Source organism: Fukomys damarensis, unplaced genomic scaffold, assembly GCF_012274545.1.
Source record: "Fukomys damarensis isolate Sample0158 unplaced genomic scaffold, DMR_v1.0_HiC HiC_scaffold_1, whole genome shotgun sequence".
Lineage (NCBI taxonomy): Eukaryota > Metazoa > Chordata > Mammalia > Rodentia > Bathyergidae > Fukomys > Fukomys damarensis.
The window spans coordinates 41,098,239-41,121,776 of record NW_022900913.1 but is presented as its reverse complement, the minus strand read 5'-3'; the positions used below and the strand labels follow the sequence as shown (position 1 = coordinate 41,121,776).

Here is a 23,538-nt window from a genome sequence, read left to right as displayed (position 1 = left end):
ATAGTAAGAAAATTTGCTAAGATGGTTGCTCACAAAATAGCTTTCCAATGAGAAAATGTAATGGAAGAAAAAGTGTATTGAAAGTCTTAAGAATATGCAAAATCTATATGAGAAAAAGTTTTAAATGTTCATGAGAGTCATAAAACAAATTTGAGTATTTTATGAAATTTGAGATAATGCTGAATATAAATTACATTTTAAAAATATAATGCTAAGAAAAACTGCTACCAATACCTCTGGTATAATCATCTCTTAGGAATTAGAATGCTTATTTTGTATTTACTGAAGGGACTTTTAGATGTATTTGGTATTTTATCATTTATCTCTTGTGCAATTATGAAATGAAAATATAGACAAATAGGTAAGATATTAGTGACACTTCAATTTTAGAATCTGATTCTTTTGAATCACTTTTTGACCTGGAGTCAACAAAGTTGGTGTTTTGGCTCCCATACAGAAGTGTCCTTTGTGCTATTATTGATGTTGTGGCATTTTTTTTATTTTCCTTCCAAATCACTGACTACATTTTGTTGTGATACTTGCACTTCCCTGATCTTACCAGAGGGTGTCACGGGTATGCTTTTAAAAACATTACTCGTATTTCTTCCTCAAATGTTTTGGCTACTGAAATGACCGTAGATGGCTGTTATTTGTCGTGCCACTCAGAATAATTACTGTTGACATTGCCACCTAGATGACAGTAAATTTTAGTATATGTGCTGCCGAAGCGAGCACTAGATGATAGTAAATTAAAAGTTGTTCTAGATAATAAGCTGGATCCTTACTTAGAAATATTTAAATGTCTTCCCTAGAGTCAGTAACATATGACATAATTAAAAGGCATATTACCAAGGATTTTGCTCAGCAGTTTGTTCGGTGGCCTGCCTTCCAAGTGCAAGGACCCTAGTACAAAAAAAAAAAAAAAAAAGGCATATTTTACTGTCAGTGAAAAGATTATAAAATAAAAATGTCACGCTCTTTAAATTTTAATCCATAAATGTAATGTGATTTTTTTCAAAAAATAGCAACAGCAAATTCCAAAGCTTATATGGACAAGTAGTTTCACTTATAAGTACTTATTCACAATTATATATATACAAAGTTGTTTAATGCAGTATTTTTTATAATAGCAAAGATTGAAAGCAACTGAAATGTTTTTTCTTATAGGACTAGATATATTAATTATGGTATATTCATAAAATGAAATATAGTTCATCTATCAAAAAGGAGGTGGCTTTATTATATATATCAAAATGGAACAAATCTTCACCTTGTTTTGTTAGGTGAAAAAGTGAAGTGTAGAGCAGTAAGTATAGACTGCCACCATTTGGGTAAAAATAATACATCATATATAATATATGTATAAATGCAGTCTAGGGGAATAGATAGGAAACTGAGAATAATTGTCCCCTTTGATAAAAATTGAGAGCTTGAGGTAGGACAGTGTGGCAAATGCTGTAAGGTAGATACTTTATAATTATTAAGTGACCCCTATTTGCTGTTAGCAAAATCCTAATTAAGTGTTCAGTAATTCTCAATAGAGGAGAAAAGGAAAGAGTGATATAAACTAATCTTGATAATTTTGTTTCCATTCTGTAAACTTTATCACATTAAAAATTTATCTTTGTCATTTATAATAGTCATCCAAAAAGATAATGAGTTAATCTTATGATTCTCACTTGTATGTTTCAGTATTAGTAAATATTAAACTAATGAATGCTGAGTGAATGCTTAGGGTTTTCTTGAAACCTCTAAATTCTATGATAAATAATTGACCACTGTGACAATAGAGCATAGGTCATTAAAGTGCATTCTGTTTCAGTAAATAGGCAGGAGCTCAAACAGTGCTGTGAAAATTTAACAGGGTAGATTAAATGGAAATGTATTTTCTATAATGAAACTTGTCAAAATGAGAAGGAATCAACTATTTACAGCTATGGCATGACTACCTAGGTAAGCATGTTTTGAAGAAGGCAGATATGTATAAGAATTTAGCAGTCCGAAATGTTAATTTCATTGTGAAATAATTTCTGTTTAAGAAAACTAATTATGATGGAAGAAAAAGTGTGAGTACCATGGAACATTGTTTCTGTTAAAATGTGGATTACTCGGGCCAGAGATTTAGCTCAGTGGTGCTGCCACTTGTCTCAAAAGCACAAGGTCCTGAGTTCGATCCCCAGCACAAAAAAAAAAAAGGTTTACTTTGTTGTGTATTTATAAGTGAAACCCAACACACTGACAGAAAAAGATATTCTATTAAAAGAACCAGCTTAGACAACTGTTTCCAAAACAATCACTTTAAAGTCATCTTATGACTTTGGTAATATCTGGGTACCACATGTGAAATGTAAGTTGTTTCTTAAAAATCTATTTACGTTTTAAAATCAAGGTTAACCATCATCACATGTTTGTGAAATGACAGATTTGAAGTGTTGTTTATAGTTTTGTTCTTACTATATATTGGAGCCAATACCAACTACTTAACAGTATTTGTGCTGTGCTACCTAAACTTGTTTTATGTGTCATCATACTTTCGGAAACTATCCTTGTCTATCAAGAGTATCGAACTTGATATTTGTAGATTGTGTACTTCAGTTTAGCATGTGGTTTTCTATCTCTTCCACGAGGTGGCACTCAAAACCTTACACATAGTAGTTCAGTGGTTAAAATTTTTAAGAACTGTAGTGGACTGAAGGATAGTATGATGGATCTGCTAATCATTTTCATGGAAATAGGGTCTAAACTAAAGTTAGATTAAGGATCTTGCCTTTTTAGGAGAAGGATATAAATATAATCATTTGGATCATTTGGGGAACTTTTCAAGCTCTCAGGTCTTCTTTTTACTCAGCATGCCTCCCGTCTCTTTTCACCTTGTTTGAGGTAGAGTGAAGAATATGTATTGAGGAAGAAAGGTTTAGAAATCTCTCATTTGTTTTGTGGGGTAGCAGCATCTAACTTGGGACCTTGCGCTTGTGAGGCAGGCAGCAGAACCACTAAGCAAAATCCCTGGCCCTCTCATACTATATTTTATTTATTCCATTGGCAATTGCTAATCTAAGAAATTGTTTTCTTGCTTTTCACAGACTTTATGTATATCCAAAGATAGGGCTGGTATTCAGAATTGCTTCATATTCTGCTGCTGGTCTGGGAGTATGCCTTGGAGGAATTTACCATTCCAGCTATCCTAGAACCAAATTGTGAAATGATGCATTAGTTTTTGAGCCCTTTCTTTTTCTTTCTTTCTTTCCTTCCTTCCTTCCTTCCTTCCTTCCTTCCTTCCTTTCTTTCTTTCTTGCTTTTATATAGAAGCAGTTCAAATGTATTTATAAGTTTAACAGAGTATACAAAATTTTTCTTTTGGTCATATTTGTTGCCTAGATTAAGAAAGTAGGGATAAAAATCTAAAAAGACTCCAAAGCTTCCCCAAACCTGACCTGAGAATTAGCTTAGAAATAGTTGCTTATAGAAAGAGGCCTGTAGCAGCCACCATTTTCACTAACCTGAAAGTATCAAGTGATTCCCACTTTTTGCATCTTACTAACTTGTTCTAATGATTCTAATAAGAGGCAAAATCAATTATGAAAATAATATAACATTTTGCAGGTAGTGGGGATTAGATGAGTTTAGTAATCAGTGCCTGCAAACATACACAATTAATGATAGAGAAATTGACCATCCCTAATGCTCAGTTGAGTGGGTAGGCAGTTGAAGCTAAGGTAAAAAACAGTGAAGCTGAAATAAATTGTGTTAAGGAAAAGCATCTCATGAGGTTTTTTTCAAGGTAAGTTGATGAAGACCGGGTGAAAATTACTTCTCATATACCCCAGCTGTTACCACTATTCGTATCCCATTAGACTCCAGACAACCTGAGGCCACCTGGTTGACTTTTGCCTTGGAATCAGTCCAGAAAAGCATTATTTACCCTCTTGTGCACAGTTTGATGGATTTTTGGCTCTTTCTTCTTCTGTGATTGTCGTGTAGGTTCTGGTAATTTATTATATGTTGATGACTGTGGGTCACGAGGAGCAAGTTGACAGGCACTTTTGTGTAGCAATGTTCTGTTCAATTTGCTCAAGAACTCAGAAGTTTTGTATTGGTGATGCTTCTTAAGTGTTCTCTTCTGAGTTTTTCTTGAAGTCACTTTTTCTCCTCTAGTTTATTGCTCTTCACTCTCTAAATTGTTTTCTTTTTTTTTTTTTTTTTTTTTTTTTTTTTTTTGGTTTTTTAAATTGTTTTTTTTTTTTTTTTTTTTTTTGGAGCTCAGCTTCTTCAGCTTTTTTATTATAACTGTTGATTCTTCTCTTTTTACCTTTTGCTGGTATTTAGATTGCATCAGTTAGAGTTGTTTCTTCTGCCTAACTTCGGGCTGAATGGCTTCCACCTAGCCATCTTGGCCAAAGATAAATTGGTTTGGCTCTATTCTGTTCCTTCCATTTCCCAGGCTGGCCAGCTCTTGCTCAGCAATCTTTTGTTATCTGTTGTCTCTGAGTTTCATTTGGTGCTATCAAGGTATATGCACCTGTGCTCCTCTGTTCTGGCAGGGGATGGGGTGGGGGCAGCGCCAGGCTCTCTTGTGCAGGGCCTTGGGGGCCCGCCTCCAAACCCCCTGTTTGTGTCTTCATAATGGGTGCAGCTTCCAGCCCAGTGCACTGGGGTTCCGGCCGGAGAGGGGCCAGGCCGGGTGCTCACAACTGTACTGCGGGTGTACATGGTCCAGAGCCGGTGGATCCCAGGACTCTTGGTCTCGAGGGGAGGTGCTATAGAACAGAGGCAGTGGTTTTAACAGCTGAGTTTGATTTCTCCCTAACAAGTTGTGCCCGTTCCCAGAGAACTTCCTGGCCTGAATCCTAAGGCACCCTCAGACCTCACTCCAGGTTAACAGCACCAACCTTTTCTTTCTTTTTCAGTCTCCCTTAGTTTCTTTTTTCACTTTTCTCAGGACCAAGGGCTTTTGTGTGTGTGTGTGTATACCTGGGATCAAACTCAGGCCCTTGTGCTTGTGCAGCAGGGGCCAGAACCACTGAGCTAAATCCCGGCCCTGAGCTTTCATTTTTTTCTGTATGCCATTGTCACCCAAACCAGGAGTTCACTCAGACTTAATCTCCCAGAAATGCTTTACACATCCTACTTTTCTTATACTCCATATCCACCAGTATTTATCTGTCCTATTCTTCTAAGGTTTTCTTGTCACTTTGACGTTAGAATGGAAAACAGTCTGATGTGACAGAAACTTAGTCCTCTATTTTCTGTAGTGATTTGCATTTTTACATGGAGAATCCTGGAAATAAAAAATCCTAACCTAAAAGTTCAACATTTTTCCAATTGGTAACATTTTCAGTGCACTAATAAACCATTGGGGAAAAAAGTAGATATTTAAACCCCTTAGCATTTCTCATTCCTTTCAGACCTAATAGGTATGGTATGACATCTTATTTTTTCAGAATGTGTACAAGGCTGTGCATCTGTAAACTGACCTCTTTCTGTTCACTTGTTACTAATATTGTCACTATAGAGCAGCTTGATTTGACTCCTTGGTACTTGTGGCTGTGAGAGAGAGTGGAGAAGACAAAAAAAAAAACAAAACTAAAGACAAAGTGAGTTTATCTAGAATGGGTAAGAATAGATTGTGGCCCAGTAACAGTGATTAGAAGTGATTACTGAGACTTGTTGATTTTGTAAGTGGGTGTTGTTATGGTTTAAATCTAAAATGTAGTCTTAAAGTCATGTGTTTAGAGGTAGGGCATTTGGAAGGTGATTGAATCATGGAGGCATTGTACCCACTAATGGATCAGTCCCACTAATATGCTCATAGCTCAGTGTGCTGTTGGGAGGTGAGACCTCGTCAGAGAAGGTGGGTCACTGGGACATGACCTGGAAGGGTAAATTCTTTGTCCCTGGCTCCATTTCTCTCTGCTTCCTGGCTGCCATGGGGTGAACAGCTGTCCTCTGCCATACCCTTCTGTCATTCCATTTGTGCCTTGGAGCCACTCAACCCTGGACTGAATCCCTGAAACCATAAGCCAAATAAATCTGTCTTTGTTTAAGTTATGCATGTCAGGTATTTTGTCCAAGGAACAACAAAGTGACTAATACAGGGATTATATTTATGTACAACAAAATAGAAGTTTGGGCTGGGTCTATAGCTTAGCAAGCATTAGGCTTCCCTAGAGGAAGGAAAAAGGCAGAGAAGGGGGAAGAAGCAGGAAGCAGAGAAGAAGAAAGGTAGGTAGGAAGATTAGTTTTCTCAGGAGGGCTGATTTCCAGAGCTGAGTAAATCATATTTTGAAGAACTTGCCATTAATGTTAAATACACGGATAATAATTCCTTCCGTCCTCTTTCCTTTCTTCCTGAGTTTTTTCCCTGCTCCCTTTTCTCTCTGCCTTTCTTCTCTCCTGCATGCGCTAACTTACGTCTCTTTTTTCCCACATTCCACTGTTATTTTTTCCCAAAAGAACTATATTCTCTTTCATAAATTCTTAAGAGAATAATCTTAGCCTTGTAGTTAGAGATGACTTCAATCTAAATATGACTTTCTTAGATTAGAATCATTTCTATTCTCATTTGTATCCTTTTATTCTCTCAGATTTCTTGTTCTTGTAAATTATTCCTTCTTTATCTCCTTCCAGTTATCTTTGTTTGCTTAACTGCCCTGTTATATCCATTATTTGCTTGACTGAATCACATCTTTCTTTCCTAGATCTGTCTTGTTTTGATTTTTTGTTTACTTGCCTAGGAGTTAGTGTGCTTTATCTTCTTCTCTCCCTCTCTCATTAATATTATTTGGAAAAGCCTGAAGGAGGGAGCATGTTAGATTTGACTAGTACTTACTAGGTCCATGTCAAAAGTGTGTTTTGTTGGGTTGAAGGGGTATGAGGGTTAGATTACTATCTTTCTCTGTCTGCTTAATATCATAACATATCCAATTATATATTTAGTCAAAAGGGTTTTAGTGCAGTAATACAATGATACTATAAAACCAGTGAAGCCAAATAAGGCTTCTTTTAATAAACAGACTTAAAACCAAACATTAAATTCATGAAGGCACATGAATGCAACCATCTTGTTTAAACCTAGTGGCTAAGTATTTGTTTTACTTTGTTTTTTGGTTTTTGTTGTTTTCTGGTTAGGGAAGCAAATTGGGGAAGGTGTATAAAAATGATTCTGGAAAAAACTAGAAACAAATATAGTCCCATCACATAGAAGCAAGCATTGTTAAAACGTTCTTCCTAGCTGCCTTTTAGTGATGTTTTTAGATGAGACCGTAGAATATATATAATTTAATATGCTGTCTGCAGGCTTTCCTTTTTGCTTTTCTCTTTTACTTCCCCATATCCCATCTTCCCTCTTTCCCTGCCTCTTCTCTTTTTCCTACTTTCTCCTTTCTCTTTCTTCCTGTATCATTTCATTTTGTCAGCATTCATTAATCCTCTACCGTGTGCCAGACACTTTGCTCAAACACAGTCTTTCCCTCCAGCAAGGGGGGGGGCTCTGATAAAGGATTAAAAGTATTTTTTAAAATCGTATTTATATAGATGTATAGCTTGAGAATTCATTTTTCATTAGAAAACATACAGCATTAATCAGCTTTCCCATTGTTGATACCCACAACTTAAAGGAGGAGAGGTTCATTTGGCTCATGGTCTCAGAAGATACAGTTCTTGGTCAGCTGGCTCCAAGGCAGGAAACACCCTGGCACAGGGCATGGCGGAGCAAAGCTGCTTAGTTCATGGTGACTGGGAAGCAGAGTATGGGAACAATGCTGTCTTAGTTAATTTCCTCGTTTCTGGGACAAAAACTTCACACTCAAAAGTTAAAGGAGGAAAGGTTTATTTCAGCTCACAGTTTGTAGAGGTTTCATTTCATACTCAACAGGCTGCAAGACAGGGTGGCATGGTAGAGGAACATCACAGAGGAGAAACAGGCCATGGTGGAACAGGCAGAAGGCGACAAAGCAGCAACAGCCAAGCAAGCCTCCCTTTCTGTTTTATCCTGTCGAGGCTACAAGCTTTTTGGATGGTGTCACTCACACTAGGGGTGAGGATTCTGTCTTCAGAAAATCCATTCAGCCACACCCAAAACTATTATAATTTCAGTCAGTGATCTAATATAACATACAGGCTTCACATTAACAGCTTCACACACTGCCCTCTCGGGGGCATACTACCTGGCTTCCCAGGCCGCCTTCTAAAATTTTCCCTCACAACACTTGCATTCTGCATGCACCTAAATCCAGCACCACATGGATAATGCCAAGATCTTCCATTAGCTGGAGCAGCAGTCAGGCTTCCTCCTCTCTTGGCTGTAGGGGTAGAGGGCCTGAACCCAATTACAAGGAACAAGTCCTCTAGGCTGCTGCCATTCTGGAACATGGTGCCCTAGAGCAGTCTTCTCTCAAAGCAAAGTCTTTCACCTTTGAAAGTTTGAGGCTCAAAGGCTATAGTCTCCCTGGTTCTTGTGATATCCTTAGGCCATCTTTTCAATTATCTTGTTCCTTTTCAGCAACCAAGTTCTCTGCTGCTCCCTCTTTGCAGGTTGTAACCTTCTGAAGTTTTCTTTCTGGTCAAATTCTAAACTTTTTAAATGGTTCTGTTGGGCCCTTTGCTCTTGATTCTTAACATAGATATGGCTAAAAGCCCCCAACAGTAGCCAGGCCACAGCCTCAGCATTAGACTGCTTTCAAATTTCTTCCTCCAAATTAACGAGTCTGCTGTCCTTAATCTCAGTCTCAGGCAACATCTCTAGACAAGAGCAAAATGCACACAGATTTTCTGCCGAAGCCCAACAGCCAGTGCAGTCCTTGTTTCTAACTGAAATTTCTCGAGCCTGATCTTTACCAGCAGCATTTCTATCAACATTCTGGTCTTCTGAGCTCTGACTAGAATATCCTATCAAGTTTAGCTTACAGCATTGCAGGACTTCTTCTTCAACTGTCAGGCATCTCTAAGCCTTCCCAAACTGTTTCCACAAGCCAATTCTAAAGGCTTCTGAACCACTTGGCCAGGTAATATCACAGCATGGCCTCACTCCTGATACCAAAATCTGTCATAGTGACTTCTGTCATTGCTGGAACAAAATACCTAACACCCATCAGCCATATCTATGAGGGCATGAGGCTTTGGGGGTCATCTAGATACAAGCGTAACAAATGCCCAAGAGGAAGGGGCCAGGGACCACCTATAGTAACCAACATTATGCCTCTATGACTCAGTCAGACATATTCAGAAGTGTACTAATCCCCTAGGTGACTCCCACAAGCTGACAGTTAAGCTTAACTGTTACATCCCACCCCTTGTCAATTAATTGTTAGTTAATAATTCTGCTTAACATGGTATAACTTCCTTGCATGCAACCAAAAAATGTAATAATTCCTTATCCAAGGTTTCAATAGTTCTGGCATTTTTAGAATTCTAAGTCAAAGTATCTTCTGAAACTTAATGCAAACTTTTAGCTGTTAATCTCTGTAAATTTTTTTTTATTTTTTTAAAGTTATATAATGCCAAGATACAATGGCACAGGGTAAACCTTTTTACTCCAAAAGGAGGAATAGAGTAGTAGGAAAGAGACCAACGTAAGACCAAAAGCCAGCTGGGCAAACATTAAGTCCTACAGCTTCATTGTCTGGCATGCAGGATACACAGTGCTAAGGTGTTAATTCTAGAGGACTTGGATGGTCCCATCCCATTGACCTTGCTTGTTGCACCCTTGGACTAGCTCGCTTGCTGCCTGCAGCTTTCCTGAGCAGATTTTTGACATCTCCACAGCTTCATTACCATAGCTTAACACATAGTTTCTCAGGGGCTCCAGGCCTTCCTTTGAAATCAGGGTGGAAGCCTTTCTGACCACATAACTCCTGTAGTCTGCATGCCAGTAAAACCACTATCACTGAATGACACTAGGATCTGCTGCCATTCAGAGCAGTAGTCATACCCCCTTGGAACATGGCCACAGTGGCCTCTGAGTGCCTGGATGGCTGAGCACAGTGAATGAATTCTAGGCACCAGTTTCCTAGGCAGCTCTTCTTAATCAAGGGACCTAGGTACTTTCTTCTCAGATGAAACATTTGTGGTTTTCATTCTTTACTGTGTGATGAATGGAGTTGATAGTTGTTTTTTTTTTTTTTTTTTGGTAGTGGAGATTGAACTCAGGACCTTGTGCTTTCAAGGCAGGCATCAGAACCACTGAGCTAAATCCCTGGCCCTTGTTGTCGATTTCTGAGATGCCCTCAAGGCACCTTTTTTCTTGCCCTGTACAAAGTACTTGATTTCTTCTACCCTACCCCCACCCTTGTACTGGGAATGGAATTTAGGACCTTGCACTTAGGAGGCAGGCAAAGCACCACTGAGCTAAATCCCCAGCTCCTATTAGGTTTCTTTTTAAAATGGTGGTAATCTTCTCAATAACCACACCTTCTTTGACTCCAACTTTACAAATGATTCCTTTTCATTTTGTTTTTTGTTTGTTTGTTTTTGTACCAAGAATTGAAACTCAAGTCTTTGCACTTGTGAGGCAGGCAGCGGAACTACTGAGCTAAATCCCCGCCCCCAAGTGATTCGTTTTGAGACAGAAATTCAAGATGTTTCATTTGCTCTGCTCTGTTTTTTTTGCCCTTGATTCTCAGTATAAATCTGGCTAAAAGTGGTCATCAGAACCTGTCATCGATCACACCCTTAATATTGAGTTGTCTTGAAACTCTTTATTCCCCACTCCTTAGTCCACTTCCCTTAATCTCAGTCTCCTGCAAAGTCTTGGGACATATGTAAGAGGTAGGGTTTCTTTGTTTTTAATTTATATGGGATAAATTTTATAAGGAATTAAGCTGGATGAAGCCTAGGAACATCTGGTTATAAACATTTCTAAAGGAACGGCTATTTAGATGTTCCCAACACCTAGTAAGCGCATGAAGGAAGAAGCTTCTTCACCAGTTCTAAGCCTCTAAAGTGCCTTCAGTGGTCTGGGGCTGGGGTTGGCAAATTTTTTCTGCCAAGGAGCAAATAATATATATTTTTGGGTTTTATGGGCATGTGGCCTCAATTTTGCTATTGTGTGAAAGTTGCCACAAATAATACATAGTCACATGGGCCTAGCTGTCTTCAGCTAAAACCTTATTTGTAAAAACAATCCATGGATCCAGGTCATGAGGCTCTAGTCTGCTGACTAGTCCTTTGCCAAGACAAATTCCAGGGGCACAAGTGTAAGCAGTAGGGTCTAGTGCTTCCTATTTCTATGACCTCCTAGGAGTACCTGTTGCATTGTTTCTGGAGAAGTTAAAAAAATAAGGTTCATACACCTTTATTTTACTCCACATCTACAATTGCTTCTAAAAGGTTCTGATCAAAATAGCTCTTTGGATAATAAAACAGCAAAACAGTCATTAGGTTCTTTCTAAATGTCATCCCATGAAGCAAACCTATTGTCTTTTGACAAACTGATCCTAAAACCATAGGTAGCACAAACCCTAGGTATAGAAGCAGGCTAAATGTGGTAGACAAGTTTCAAAGAATAGTAAAACAATTTATACAGATTATCCTAAAGAATCACTGAAATGCCAAAGAAGAAATTGTTGTAGGCATTTGTCTATATTAGTAATTCTTTCTAAATGTCATCTTAAACATACGTTATTGCTGGGGATTTATTTAGTTCAGTTGTTCCGCTGCGTGCCTCATAAGCTCAAGGGCCAGAGTTCGATCCCTGGTACTAAAAAAAAATTAAATTTAAATATACATTATTTACCTGTGTATAATCTAAGGATATGTTTGAATATTAAACTGTTTGCAATTTTAATTAATTCTATGATTAGCAGTTTCTTCATAATTTTATACTATATTGTGATCTAATAATTAAAAATATAATTATTAAAATGAAAGGCTTTGATACCTAGAGCCAAATTACCTTCTAGAAAGATTGTACCAGTTAATATATATGGTAAATTATAACTTTTAAAAATATTTATTACAGTAAAAACATGCTTGCCACTAATCTGCCTCAAAATACTGTCTTGCTTCAAGCACACTTAACCTATCATTCTTGCCACTTTTTGAAGCAATTCTGAAAGTCTTCTTTTGTGAGTGTTTTTATGAGGTGTGATCAAACATATGGTGACTGCCACCACTGCATGCCATCCAATGGAAAGCAGGCTTGTGAAACATTATGATGTGTCTTCATTCACCTTATGCACCAGTTCTGAAGACCATGAAAGGTAAATGTTTTGAATAAATTCAGGATATTGAGTCAACCATAACAGCATAAAGACACTCATGGAAGAGGACTTTAAGAACTGCTTCAGAAAGTGGCAAGAACTGTGGAATATATGTGTTTGAATTAAGGGGGAGTTTCTTGAGGGGGACCAATGGCAATGTGTCTTTTAATAAATGTCTTTAAAAATACTTAATATTCACTGTATCTTCTGATCCTACTTCATTAACTCCTACCAGCCATATATGAAAGTTTTGACATACCTTTTCTAGCATTGCTTTTTTTTTCTTTTTTTCCTAAAATATAGCTTGTATTTTGTTTATAAAACTTTCCTGTATGTAAAAATTGATAGGAGCCATTTGGCAGGTTTCATCTTGGACTCTTGCCTTAACCAGACTGTTCTGTTATTCTAGGACTGGTCTGTTGAATACTGTAACATGCCATGCAACTAGCAGTGGATTCTAGTTAGGGTACTGTAATATTTGCCATTGAAAATACAGCCATCATCATCTGAATGGCTAGATTGTGTAGACCATTTGTTGCTAGTGGTTTTCCAATGGTAAAGCAAAAAGTTCTCTTAGTTTCTCTGCCTTTCTTGAGAGCCATGATAAAAGTTCCGAAGGCCTGATAGAATCCTTTCCTTAAGTATTTTTAGTCTGTTTTGTGCTGCTATCTATAACAGGACACCTGAGACTAGGTAACTTATAAAGAATAGAAATTTACTTTGTCACAGTTCTGTAAGATACTGGGAAGCCCAAGATCATGGCACTAGCTTTTGGTCTGGTGAGCACTGTCTTCACATGGCAGAAAAGCTGAAGATCAAGCAAACCAAATGCAGTGTAAAGCCTCTGTTATAAAGGCGTTGATATTGTTAGTGAAGGAAGAGCCCTCATAGCCTTATTGCCTCTTATTAACCCCACATCTTAACACCATCACGTTGGCAATACCTGAATTTTGAAGGACACATTTAGGCTATAGCATTAAACTATGGAAGACAAATAAAAGGCACCTTTTCATTGGTGATCTGTTTAAAGAGTAGATGTGTTTTTGTTTTTGCGTTTTTAGTTTCTAGACAGTGGAATTAGGATAACAAAAGTAGGTCGAGGTTGGTGTCAGGTACCTGTAGTCCCAGCTACTAATAAGGTTCAGGCAGGCAGATTGCTTGAGCCAAGGAATGTAAGGCCTGCCTGGGCAACACAGTGAGACTCCATGTCAAAAAGAAAAAGAAAAAGAAAAGAGATAACAAAGGAATTTTAGTGTTTATTTGAAGAATCAGATATTTATATTAAAAATAAGATTTAGTGTATTCTTAACCTTCTTTTGTTGTCTTTCTAGTTTGCAGGGAAAGGAACTTTTAGTTAAACTGCTAGCCTGTCAGTTTTCTTATTGCCAACTTTTCCCTTCATGGGAAATACTCAAGTTATGAAACTGCAAATTTTATCTTTTCCAAAAATTCTTTTGGTAGATTTGTATAAGAGGGAGAGTAACAATTGGTGAGGCTTTGCTGGCTGAAGCCTATCCTTTATTTATAATTGAAACAAACTCTTTATTTCAAAATAGTAATAATACTCTTCTTAATTATTGCACTTAAGTAAATTGAGACAATTTGTAATTTATTTTGGCATTCTTATAAAGTATATAAAAGGAGGAGCTGCTTGGAGAATTGTGCCCTCTTGAGAAATTTTCCTACATTCCTTATCTCCTGTTGTGAAATTTCACTCACGAGGTTTCCTTTGGAATTACTCTTTCTAAATAGAAGATGGGATGAAATGTGGTGTTACTATTTATATTAGTCTAGAAAAACTGAAGAACTGTTTTGTTGATATTTACTTACTAGTGCATCTAGCACCTTTACCTGGTTGAACTGTCTTGCTGTTTATATAAAGCTGAAATCCTTATTCCAGAACTGATTCTACAAAAGGAAAAAAAATACTTTGTAGCCATAAAACAAGAGAGTATCTTTAGCACAATAAGACAGTAATTTATGTAAAATTTCTGAAAATCAAAATTTGAAGGCATAAATTACATTGGAAAGCATTTTGAAATTCATTCTTAGCAGAATCTGTATTTACTTAAGATCTATGGGCCTAAGAATCAATTTTCAGGTCAAATTCTTTGTCCATATGTTTCTAATAAAGATGTTTACTTGCAACTAAATAAAAGCTTAGAACTCTAAAATAGGTAGTCCATAAACTTCAACCAAGTGTTATTAACATTTACTTGTTTTCAAACCTTTTTCATCATATAACTCTTATCAGTTAAAAAACAACCTAAACAAGTGAGATTGCATGTGTGTGTATGGATATTCATTTGTAACTATATGTCTTTATTATGTACCCTGTGTGACATACATAATATTAGAAAATTTTAATTGTAAGAGATTGATTGCAATCAATCTTGATAAAATTAAATTGTATTAACAATACAACTTTTTTACTTTATACTATTAGTAATAATTAAGCATACTTTTTTTAATCTTGTAACATTTGTCACACTATAATTGAGTCTGATTTAAAGTTCATTTTTAATAACATACAGCAATTTTGTGGATGATATTGTTGAAATTTATCTGGTGTTTGTTGTGTTTTTTTTTTTTTTTCACAATTAGTGATTGCAGTACTAGTTTGTATATGCTAGTATTCCATGCAGTTTTTAAAGATCAGGGCTGGGAATTTAGCTCAGAGGCACTGCACCTACTTTGAAAGCTCAAGGTCCTGAGTATGATCCCTGGTACCAAAAACAAAAAACAAACCAAAAAAAATTTTAAAGTTCAAAATATTGTTTTTATGTTGGTTTGATACTGTTACTTTAGAAACAACCTTAGGATTTTTTTACCTTTCTTGGGTTTCTCTCCAGTCCCCCAACTTTTCACTTTTCCACTTTTCTGCCTTACCTTTCATTCCACCCTGCTCTCTTTTATTACTCAATTCCAGAAGTCACTTACTCTCCAACCACACACAGGAACACAACACACAACAAAGGAAGAATTATTGATTTTAAGAAAGCCCTCAAAAGGTGGCAAAACTCTCTTCTGGAGAAAGAGGAGAATTTGATTAATAGAACCACCCTTTTCGTTATTATACCTCGATGGCTTCTGAACATAGTGGAGGAGCTGCCTCCCTGGTCCGAAAGCTCCATGGAAAGACTGAGCATGTCAGGAAGGTTCTGAAGCCTTTCTGGACCCATTTTGGGGGTTTAGAAGGCACAGTGGGCAGAAGAATACAAAGGGAAAAAAGCACTAGATACAGTCATATCGAATACATCAGAATTTCAACTGTTAGTCTTTGTATTTATAAATGTTTTACTTGATGCTATATAATGTTTGTGAAGTTTCAAGTTTGAAAAATATTTGATATTTGAATCATTGATTTTTAAACATTTCACGTACTTGCAAACACTTTTTTTTTGTTCGTTTATTTGTGTTTTGGTACCAGGGATCAAACTCAGGATCTTGTACTTGTGAGGCAGGCACGGTGCCACTGAGCTAAATCCCCAGCCTTCTGAACACTTTTTAATTAAAATAGTATTAATGATTTCATTACATATAAATGCCAAGATACCAATAGTGTCATTTGCTTTAGTACCTTATACTTTTGGATTTTTTATTACGTTGAACAACAGCGTCAAAGACCCTTTAAATTCTTCATTTTCACGTTATAAAATTTATAAAATTTTGAATCAGTGTTTTTCAGAATTTCAGAAATGAGTTTTTATTGATGACAGACATCATTTTCAGCAATAAAATCATGGTAACTTTGAGGGGGGGCTTTTTTGGGTCAGGGTCTTAGGCTGAATTGAACTCACTGTGTAGCCCAGGCTGGCCTTGAACTCCACAGCAATTCTCCTTCAGCAGTACAAGGGCTGGTATTATAGGTATGTACTACCACACCTGGATTTCTTTCTTTCTTTCTTTCTTTTTTTTTGTTGTTGTTTTGTTTTAATTTGAAAAGTTCACTTTCAAGTTGTTAATTTATTATGCTTGAGTTTTGTTTTTGTTTGTTTTTTGATGCTACTGCTATTGTTGTTTTTGCAGCACAAGACATTGAACCCAGAGCCTCACATGTGGTAGGCAAGTACTCTACCATTGTGCCACATACCCAGCCAATAATGGAAACATCTCTAAGCATCCATTACCAAAATATCTTTGTATAACAAGAGTTTTTAAAAATCAGCTACTTATTATGCAAATATTGTCTTTACCATACTTAAAGAGAGATTAAATTTTGTTTTTAATATATGCCATGTACCTATGTAGCATACTGATAATAGCCATGTTATGATAGAAGATATCAGCAAATTTGGAACAATTGACTTTTTGTGTAAGACATAAGTTTGAAAGTTCTTTCAGGTACTTTGCCACAAGATACCAACAAATTTCTGGATAGTATAAAAGATTTTTGTTTGTCCGCTCAGTCTCACTACTACATTTTAAGAGACTGTGTCTACTTAGTGTCAATTTTAAAAATATTTTAGGCCGGGGGTGGTGGCACACGCCTGTAATCCCAGCACTCAGGAGGTTGAGGCAGGAGAATCGCTGCAAGTTCAAGACCAGCCTGAGCTACATAGTGAGTTCCAGGTCAGTCTCAACTACATAGTGAGACCGTGTCTCAAAAAACCCCCACAAAATTTTTTAACCATATGATACATACAAGTACACTATATATGAACAATTTAAAAATAATTATGTGACCAACATCATCCAAGGTCAAGAAACAGCAGCACCCCAGAAATTTTCAGTTTCTTCGTCAAACATGTCCTGTTTCTCTCCATAGGTGACCACTATCCTGACTTTTGTATGATCATTTCCCTAGGTTTTATGAGTCACTAAATGTTGAATTCATGTGCATCTGGCTTTGTACTTCATAGAAATGAGATCATACTCTGTTCAGCATTGTAATTTTTCCCCAAGTTGTATATAACCAGTCCTTTTATTTCCAGTGATTTATGATATTTCATTCTGTGACTATCTGCACTTTGTTTATCCAGTCTACTGTTGTTGGACATTTGAGGTATTTCCTGTGTGGGTAAAATGACTGAAGGATGCCATGTTATACTGATTTTTCTTACAGATTGCTTTTCATTTTGTGCATTTGATACTTTGATTAATTCCTCTGTTTCTCCAGGTTTTTATTGAAAAAAATGTTAAGCCCACTGAAAAGTTGAAAAATTATACCCATAATTTTTCATTAGTGTTTTTTTTTGGTTTTTTTTTTTTGTAATTATAAGGGTAACACATTTTGATGATTATGTAAGATGTCACCTTTAGGGGAACTGAAGTTAGGGATGTATGGGGAACTCCCAGCTCTCTGTACTGTTTTCCAGCTTTTGTATGACAATCTAAAGTTATTTCAAAGTAAGCCATTTTTCTTAAAGTTGTATTACTTTTGTTTTGGTTTGTACTTTATTTATTTATTCGATTTTATTGAGCTCTTATGCTATGCCAGGGACTGTTCTAAGCCCTAGGCATATGATAGTGACCAAATTGACAAAAATTCTTTCCCTCACAGGGCTTATATTCTACTGGAAGTGACCAAAAATAAATAATTAAATATATGAGGTGTTAAATATATGAGGTTAAATTTTAAAAAATTTATTACAGTGGGGCCAGGGATTTGGCTCAGTGGTTCTGCCGCCTCACTCACAAGTGCAAGGGCTCGAGTTCAATCCCTGGTACATACAAAAAAATTTTTTTTATTACAGTAAAAGACACATTGCCATTAATTCCCCTCAAAATATTCTCTTACTCTATTTGAACACACTTAGCCCATGTTTTGTTTTGTTTTTCTCTCTTGCTTTGTGCTTTTTATGTTTGGTGTCTTTTTTGAGACTGTTGGACTCAGCTGTGCAATTGTATTGTTTTACAACTTACCAACTTCGAAATAAGGAAATTTCCAGTTACTTCTGTGACTTTGCCCATTATTAATCTCGCTATTATTATCACACTGTAATATATAATGAAACAGTTCTCATGACTCAGAAACTCTGGCCAGTGATATATCTTTAGGAAATGATCTCACTTCTGTGTATAAGAGACTTACGTGCTCTGTGTATCTCCTCACAGTTGCATGAACAGATGTAAGTTAAGGGTGTGTGCTTTAATGTGTTGATAATTTTAATCACCTTCTGCAAAATACTGAGTTCAGGTGACATTTTTCAGCTAGCCAGCATTTCTCTGCAGATGACATCATTTGTAGACTCACATTCAGAAGTAACTTCTTTGACCTGAGTAGTGAAACAAGAAAGCCATCCAATCATAGCAACCACTCTGTCTATGTATATACTGACACAAAATAATCAGCTTAATTTTTTTTATTTGTAATCATTCAGACTTGAATAGTTCTGTGGCTGTGGTTTTGATTGACAAATGCATATAACTTGCTTCATGTGCACCTTCCTGAAAAGTATATTGTACGAAAACAAGCATCATTGTCTTGTTGTCAGCACCACTAGACTCATCAACCTGAATTTCATACTGTGGTTACTCATTAATCCTATCTAATAATTGTGCTATATATCCCCTGCTATTTCATCAATTTGTCTGATTTTGGTAATAGCCAAACATGCCACTTTTTGAACTTCAGCCTCTTAAAATTTCATGGCTAATGTCCTTTAGTAGGAGGGAGAATCAGTGCCTCACTGATAAGAAAGGACTTCTTGGTTTTAGCAATGTGATTAGTCATTAAGAATGATGATCTCACTCTAGGCACAATTGATGAAGTGGTGGCCTTCAATAATAATACATATATGAACATAAAGAACAGACTTGTCTTTTAATGTATGGTACCTGGTCTCCACGTGGTGAAGCAGCTTTGAAGGTTTTGTGGCTTCATTGGATATCTGGTTACCACTTACACAAAATAACTTTGGAGAATGTGAATCATCTGCTTCAGTGAATCCACAATTTAGGTAGGAGTCTTGGTATTTCCTTTTAAATGCAGCCTTCTTTTTGTTGGCAGTCTTAGAATTTTATACTGTCTTTTCCCCTTTTCATAGAAGCTGTCCAGTGACATTTTTCACTCATTTGAGCTAGGTTAGTTTTTGGGCTTACCAAAACTGACTAAGAGAAGGATGCAGCATGGGAAATAGGTGTAGACAGAAGTGGTAAATAAAATATTTGGTGGTTCACACACACAAATAAGTTTTGGATTCTGGCTTAAAGCCTGCTACTAGATGCAGCCATGCAATTGAAGTACATTACTCACTTGCCACGAAGCCAGCTACCAGCTGCAACTTAATTGTCACTTGTCACTCAGTGGTCCGATTTTTATGATTCTGCAAGTAATCAATTTACTATGCTCTCTGCACAGTCAAATCTCTCTGCTTGTGTTAATCTAAATTTACAGCTGCTTCCCACCCCTAGTATCACTGCCTCAGCTTTACTTCAGATTGCCAAGTATTAGCTTATCATAAGGAGCATTCATCCTAAATCGCTCACATTCGCAGTTCATAGTAGGGTTTATGTTCCTATACTAATCTAATGCCTCTTGATGATCTGATAGGAGGCAGAGCTCCAGCAATAATTTGAGCAATAGTTATACAGATGAAACTTTGCTCCCTTGCCCACTGCTCACTTCCTGCTCTGTGGCCCAGTTCCTAATAGAATACGGTCTGGTACTGGTCCATGGCCTCGGAGTTGGGAATTCTTGTTATACTCTGTGGGCACACCTATAAGAAACCCTCTCATCTACAGCCTTGAGAAAGGCACATTGAATGTGCCTTAGTACTCCATGGTTTATACCACTTTCTGATGCAGTTCTGGAAGTCCTCTTTCATGAGTGTCTTTGTTCTGCTGTCATGGCTGAATGGCTGGTAGTTGAATCAATTTGGAACTTTTACCACCTGTGGTCATTTTGACTTTGGGAAACAGCCAGTGGTCATCCAGTGCCAGAAGTGGTGATTGAGGTAGATGATGAAACATTGTAATGATTTTGTGAGCCTTTCTTTCATTTCAAAATGAGGCTGCATTTGTCATGTGTTTGATCACTCAGAACTGCCTCAGAAGTGGCAAGAACGATGGGCTGTATTCTAAGCAAGGGGCAGTATTTTGAGAGGGTTGATGGCCATATGCCTTTTATTGTAATAAATTTTTATAATTCAAACAATTCACTGTATATTATGATCGTACCACATGTATTAGATAGTATAGATGTAAGGAGAAAATGTAAAGCAGAAACAGTGGCGAGGAAATGATATGGGTAGAGAACGGGTGTTGAAAGTTTAGATACAGTGTTCAGAGCATCCAAATGTCTCTTGAGGAAGAGGCAATTTAGGAATGAACTGAAAGAAGTAAAGAAGCAAATGAAAATATCTACATAAAAAGTCTTTATAGCTTTTGTTTTTACCTGAAATTAATAACAAGGGTCCTGAAATAAGTGCGTAATTATAATGTATCAGAAATGATGAAGAGGCTAATGTGGTAGGTGGAGAAATCCAGGAGATGGGGTAAGGAAAGTGTGGCAGGGAACAGTTTTTATGTGTGTGTCAGGCATTCAGGTTGGAGATAATAGTTTAGTATCAATATATCCATGAATTTATACTTATGTGACTAGAGGACTCTACCAGGGAATGAAAATAGAGAAGAGATAAATGTTTATGGCTTGAACTCTGGGGTACTCTGACATTCAAAAGTTGGTGACCTGACATGTAATCAGCAAAGGAAACTAAGACTAAGTGTTCTTTCCTTTAAAATTGCCCAAATATGCCTTCTATTTTTGCCTTCACATTTCCTATTATTTACTGGTCTTAGAAATACATCTTTCTCTTTCTGGCTCTGTCTACAACTCTGTGTATGTGTATGCTCTGGAGCATGTACCCAGAGCCTTCTTCATGCTAAGCATGCACTCTACTCCTGAGCGCTCCGGTTTTTTAAACAATCTTTCTTCCTTTACCCAAATTGACTAAACCTTTTATATCTTTTGTGATTTAGCTCAGCTCTCACTTCCTCAGAGGTCTGCCAGGTATGGTTTGACTTCCCCTTATATGTGGTCCCAACTCTAGTATTACATAGCCTTCTCCACTCTTGGTCCTATTGTTGCACACAAACATTTGCTCTCTCCCTTTCTTATTTTCTGTATCGAAATTTGTTTTTGCGTCATTTCCAGTGATTACTATATGATCCTTGAGGTTCTGTGTCATATTCATTGTTCAGTGTTTAGCACAATGTTAATACTTGGCACTTATACCAAAAAAATACATACATACATATATATACATATATATATACACACATACATATATATATATATACACACACACATATATGTATGTGTGTGTGTGTGTGTGTGTGTGTGTGTGTGTGTATATATATATGATTTGAGAACCAATACAAATTAACTAGCTAGCCAAAATAGAGAAGAACTTCATACAGGCTCAACATTTGGTAATAGTGATTTAAATTGGAGTGTAGAACAGGTTTTGTGAAAGAGAATGTTGTATAGTTGACAGAGGAAATAAGAAATATGTCAGTAAGCCATAAATTACCAATATTTCTCTAGTAGCAGCAAGGAATTTCTAGGTACAGTGGCTTAATTAACTTCTGTCATCTTTATTAAAAAACTACCTGGCAGCAAGGTCCCAAGTTTGATCGCCAGTACCAAAAAAGAAAAAGAAAAAAAAAGGGTTACCTGGCAGACCTAAAATGTTTTACTAAGTAGGTAGGAGCAAGTACAGATGATTCATTATTTGGAATGTTTACTTGCATGAAAAAAAAATTTTTTTAATACCTGATTTCCTTTTCATTTCTTTTTTAAACAAATTCCAGGTATTGGAATGCCTTAGCTTTCACAGGGATGTGAATAAATGAGCAGTTTTAAGTCAAGATTTCCATGTTGGGCTTTAGCCTTCTTAAGAGTCACGGAATTATTAAGTTTCAGAGAAGCGTAACTGGTCAGTATGAGGGTAGAGACAGATTTAAAAGCCAGAATTTTTAAGGAATGTAAAAAGTGGAACCCAGAAAAGGAGTTAGTAGAAATAAGGTTTCTCTGTTTATAAGTATTAAATTAACACACGAGGCTTGAGTCACATTTTAAAATATTTTGTTGATTTTGCTTAATATTAAAACCATTTTTCCTGTGGTGTGACCATAGATATTTACAAAGTGAGACAAATATAAATTCTTTGTGTTCAGTGTAACACAGCTGAACTACACATCAAATGAGAAGTAACAATGAAAGTAGCAATCATATAAAGCTGTTCAAAAGAAAAAGCTCAGTTCTTTCATTCTGAATATTGTCCTCTCTAATATTAATATTTAAAGTATTTAAGATCCAACTAAAGTTCACTGTAGAATTATTATATTTGTGTTCTGTAAAATTAAGCTTTAAGCATATGTTTCTAATAATTCAGTTAAAATATGCTGAGTTGTATATTTTAAAGAGAATCTGTTTTGAAAAGATTCCAAAATATTTGTTTGAACAGGCCCTCAGCATCTTGATGAAAACGGTTGGAAAAGAAAAACTCTCAGAGTCATTCTGCTCCCAGAATGCCCAAGCCAACTAAACTGGTACAGTTAACACTTCTGTAAGAGGCCAGGAGCCAACAAATTTTGAACCTCCTGGACTGCTTTTCAGCAGGCCTTTAAACCAACTTAGTACTTAATATTAATACCATTGACATTTCAGAGCAAAAACTACAAGTAGAATACATCTCTAACAATATTGTGCATATTAAGTCTTTTTAGTAACCCATGATTAGCTTCTATCTGTGCCTTATATTGGCATTCTTCAATTTTGTGGGGTCCTTTTTATGCATAGTAAGAAGGGAAGTCCCTATAGAATATGACCCCAAGATAATTAAACTCTCTCCCAAGTAGCAATATTTTTATATTACTTTTGTAGTACCATTAAGTGTCATAGTAGAGGTGTAGATTAGATGCCCCATAATGGTTTGAGAGGATCGGTAGTTTTATTAAGCTACTAAATAGAGATTACTTATTCAGCCTCTTACTGATTTGTTTTCATTATATCCCCTTGCAATTTATTAATACCACTTAGTACATTGAGCAGTAATATGCTTGGTGTATATATGTCATGTTAATCTCTATATCCATATATTTATCATATGTGTTCACGTATTGAATTGATGTACCCACCATATTTAGATGCTGTGGTGAAAAGTAAAATAATAAAAGGTTAAAAGATTCTCTGTGTTAACTAGACAAGACTAACTTCTACATGCCATAGATTTCTCTCCAATACCATAGATTTAGTTAGAAAAATAGCAGAAATTAAACTTTCAGTCACTTGATTTTTCAAGTGCTTCCCACAAGATTAGAATAAAAATGATTATCATACCTTAATATATTCTAAGCTTCTTTCTCAACTTAAGTCTGAAAGGAGTTATGTGAA

At 36.4% G+C, this 23,538-nt stretch overlaps 1 protein-coding gene and 1 pseudogene across 6 annotated transcripts in view; one reads left to right on the top strand and one right to left on the bottom strand.

Moving 5' to 3' along the window:
* Slc38a9 (solute carrier family 38 member 9) overlaps positions 1–23,538 on the top strand; it is an 82,660-nt gene that overhangs the window by 4,661 nt on the left and 54,461 nt on the right. The window contains exons 1-2 of one of the 6 annotated variants that reach the window (XM_010626883.3): positions 1,771–1,953; positions 22,610–22,694. The exons of 3 other annotated variants lie outside the window; for them this stretch is intronic. The gene's annotated coding sequence lies outside the window, so the exon portion shown is untranslated. Of the gene's footprint in view, positions 1–1,770; positions 1,954–22,609; positions 22,695–23,538 lie in introns of those variants that run through there. 2 more of the 6 variants (XM_010626885.3, XM_010626886.2) reach the window with 2 other exon arrangements.
* On the bottom strand, positions 3,613–4,558 carry LOC117285124 (annotated as a pseudogene).